The sequence below is a fragment of the Galeopterus variegatus genome, unplaced genomic scaffold (genome assembly GCF_000696425.1).
Source record: "Galeopterus variegatus unplaced genomic scaffold, G_variegatus-3.0.2 Scaffold1303, whole genome shotgun sequence".
NCBI lineage: Eukaryota > Metazoa > Chordata > Mammalia > Dermoptera > Cynocephalidae > Galeopterus > Galeopterus variegatus.
In genome coordinates, this window is record NW_007727414.1 from 188,726 (window position 1) to 192,755 (window position 4,030).

Sequence of the window (4,030 nt, forward strand, 5' to 3'; positions counted from 1 at the left end):
TATCTAAATCTAGTACACATTTATCAAAACATCACATTGTACCCCACATACATAATTACTTGTCAATTAAAAGTTAAATTTAAAAAAAAAAGGAGCCAGGAAATTCAAATTAAAGGTTTAATGAGGCTGTCCTAGAAGACAGGCGACCAGAGTTTCCCTGTGAGCACAGACTCTATTACTCTCTGTGCTGAAGATGAGAAATCAATCAAGCTACGAAATGTCAGCTCAGATTACTGAAAATCACACCTCAAATCAACAGGTCCAGAATAGAACTTAGGAGCCTTAGCTACCTCTCCTGCACTAGCCAGCACACACCACTTCCTTAGCCAGGAAGTTATGGTGATACTTTTTTCCTAGGAGGTTTCCAACACTATTTTAAACTCTTTGGAATCAAGCAACAGGATTTGACTATGGTCACTGCCTTGGAACAGTCTGTGGGAGGCGTAGGGCCCACTTCCATCACCACACCTTTCTTCTCTGAATGGTTTCAACAAGGCCCAGATTAATAAAGGAGGCAGAATGGTCCTGCAGCCAGTGGGACTTCTCTCTCAGTGACTCAGGAAGGAGGACCACAGAGAAATTTCTAGGCTTTCCACATACAGGATCCCAAAAGTAGATTATTATGGCTAAAATAAGCCTAAGTGTAATCACCTGCCACAATTTGCTATGCTGCCTATAAATCACAATTCAGCATGGGAATTCTCATTATGAGGTACTCTTTAGCAGTGTGTACATTCTGCTTGACTTTCCTGGTAGGCCCCCCAGGGTGCTAGGCACACTAGCCCAAGCTGGGATCACAGGAGCCAGACACCTGTGGTGGGGGACACAGGGAGGTGGGGGGTGACAGGTGGAAAAGGCTGGCTAGCAGCTTCAGTAGGTAGTGCAAAGAGGAACTGAAGGTGAAGTTTAGGGGAAGGAAGGGACTGGTCCAAGCAGGATTACCCAATAGCATGTGTTTAGGGAACTGGCTAAGCAGACAACAATAAAAAATAATTTAAATTATTTTATATTTATCAAAGTAGTCACTATTGTAAAAATAAGAATTTTGCTGCATTTTCCTTAAATGTTGCTAAAATTTCTTTCTACTTATTTTTCATAGATACTGTTTTTTGTTTTTTTTTTTTTTTTCCTTTTTGTCTTTTTTCGTGTCCGGCAATGGATCGCAACCCTCAGTGTCGCACCCGTACCGGGCCGGGAGGATCGCAACCCTCGGTGTTGTGCCCGCACCTCGCTCAGCCAGTTAGCGGGAACCAGTCTGTATGTGGGATCCGAACCCTCGGTGGGAGCGCCACCGCACTCCCAAGCGGCGCACTGTAGCAGTGCGCCACTGGGCCGGCATAGATACTGTTTTTGAAATACACACTAAGGGCTGAAAGTATGAGGGACACCATAACCTTTCTATTGCTTGGGACTCTATTTAAAGTTCTTAATCTGGTCCTTGGCTTCAAGAAGAAGAAAAGGAAACAAAGAGTTTGCAGCTTCAAGGTCAATACTCATTTCTTCATTCAAACTTTTTTATTCCAATTTATTTTTTATTGAAGCATAATTGACTATACATATTTGTGGGGTACAAAGTTGACTATCAATAGTTGTGTACAATGTGTGATGGTCAAATCAGGATAGTTAGCTTCTTCATAATTACAATACGTAATCATTCTTTGTGTCCATTAACCAATTTCTCATTAACCCCGCTTTTTCTCCCCTTTTCACATCTAGTAACCACAGTTCTATTCTCTCCTTCTAAAAGTTCAACGTATTATTATGATTGTTGTTTCTTTCTCTCTCTTTTTCTTTATTGTTTATTCAACAAACATTTCTTGAGGGGCCAGTAAGTGCCAGGCCTTTGCTCAGTCCTGGGATACAGCAACAAACAAAGTAGATGTGGTTCCTATGTTCCTGGAGCTCACAGTCTAGTGAGAGTAGTTAAAAATAAGAGTCAGAGCCAGAGCCAAAGCCAAAGGTCTATACTGGAAAACAGGCAAGATTCAACCACCAGCAAGGGATGCCAGCAGAAGCAGCCATTGGCAGGCAAAGAGCTGTTCAGGGAGATGAGTTGGTGGGATGATATTCTCATCCCCTCACTCCCTTTGGCAAGTATATTGGTCCATTTGAGTTGCTATAACAGAAATACCTGAGACTAGGTAATTTATAAAGAAGAGAGGTTTATATGGCTTACGATTCTGGGACAGCTGCATCTGGCATGGGCCTCAGGCTGCTTCTACTCATGGCGGAAAGTGGCAGGCAGCTGGCGGGCACAAGCAGATCACATAGTGAAAGGAAGCAAGAGAGAACAAGGAGGTGCCAGGGTCCTTTAAGCAACAAGCTCTCGTGGGAACTAATAGAACAAGAACTCACTTATTAATCCCCTCTCCCCCAAGGAGAGCATTAATCCATTCATGAGGGATCTGCCCCCATGACTCAATCAGTTTCCAACACCGCCTCACTGGGGATCAGATTTCCACATGAGATTTGGGGGGACAACACATTGAAACTCCATCAGCAAGGGAGAGAGCCACTGTGGTGGGTTGAGTTCATCAATAACATGACAACTGGTACCCTCAAAGCCAGTGCTGCCATGACACCACCCCTTCTCTGCTCACAGCTATAAACTGTGGGCTATGTGTGAGATCCTGAAAGCCCCAAAGAAAAACACAAAACTTGAGTTGTCTACTGACAGGAATTCTAGAAAGTACAGAAGACCAGAAGTAGAAAGCATAAAAACAACTGCCAGAGGAAGCTGGACAATCCTCCCACCTTGTCACCACACTTCTCTGATATTGCATGGCAAAGAAAAATAAAAAAGGAGTAGGAAAGGAAAAATAAAGAGGGGTTGGGGGAAATTGGAGAAGCAACCAGGTGAAACAGTCAGGCTACAGCCAGTAGCCTCCTGAGAAGAGTGCCTGCTTTGCGGTGTGAAGTGGGCAAGGATGGAGGAAAGGCTACAGCCTGCTGTTAGAAAAAGGAGCATTCCAGCAGCTCAGCTCCCACACTGCCAGAAGCTGATGGCCATGGTGAAGGTGGACAGCCAACAACTTCAACAGCAAGAGATACAGAGTCAGTGCGTAGCCAGAAGAGCAGTGGCCTGCAGAGATCTCAAAAAGTATTTGACCGCTCTAGGCCTCAGTTTCCTTTATCTGAAAACAGAGATGAAGATAAGAGAGTGTATTAGTTTCCTAGGGCTGTCATAACAAATTACTACAAACTGGGTGGCTTAAAACAACAGAATTTTATTCACAGCTCTGGAGGCTAGAAGTCTGAAATCAATGTGTCAGCAGGACCATGCTCCCTTTGAAGGCTCTGGGGAAGAATCATTCCTTGACTTTTCTAGCTTCTGGTGGTTGCTGGCAATTCTTAGAGTGCTAGAGACATTCTTTAGCATGTGGTAGCATAAATCCAATTTCTGCCTCCATCACCACATGGGCATCTTTCCTCTATGTGTGTCTCTTTCTCCTACTCGCCACTAGATTAGGACCTGCCAACAGGACTTCATCTTAACTTGATTGTATCTGCAAAGGCCCTATTTCTTTCTTTTTTTTTTTTTTTTTTTTAAAGATGACCGGTAAAGGGATCTCAACCCTTGGCTTGGTGTTGTCAGCACCACTCTCAGCCAGTGAGCAAACCGGCCATCCCTATATAGGATCTGAACCCGTGGCCTTGGTGTTATCAGCACCACACCCTACCAAGTGAGCCACGGGCCGGCCTCAAAGACCCTATTTCTAAATAAGATCACATTCATAAGTTCTGGGTGAACATGAACTTGGGAGAGATTATTCAACCCAGTACATAACACCTACTCAATAAGGCGCTGTTTATATGTTAGGTGCTTAGGACTATGCCTGGCACATAATGTGTGCTATGTAAAGGTTAGCTACCCTTCATCATCTTTGGCAGGTAGCAATTGCCAATGAAATATTGGGTGCTCTGGGCCGGCCCGGTGGCGCACTGCTATAGTGCGCCGCTTGGGAAGCGCGGTGGCGCTCCCGCCGAGGGTTCAGATCCCACATACAGGCCGGCCACTCACTGGCTGAGC

At 44.7% G+C, this 4,030-nt stretch overlaps 1 long non-coding RNA gene across 2 annotated transcripts in view; it reads right to left on the reverse strand.

Annotated features, from left to right (window-relative positions):
• Nucleotides 1–2,413: 2,413 nt before the first annotated feature.
• The window catches only part of LOC103593225, a 27,941-nt gene continuing 26,324 nt past the window's right edge, over nt 2,414–4,030 (reverse strand). For both annotated transcript variants that reach the window (XR_550727.1, XR_550726.1), the window contains one exon: nt 2,414–3,134. This is a non-coding gene — a long non-coding RNA (uncharacterized LOC103593225). The remainder of the gene's footprint in view (nt 3,135–4,030) is intronic.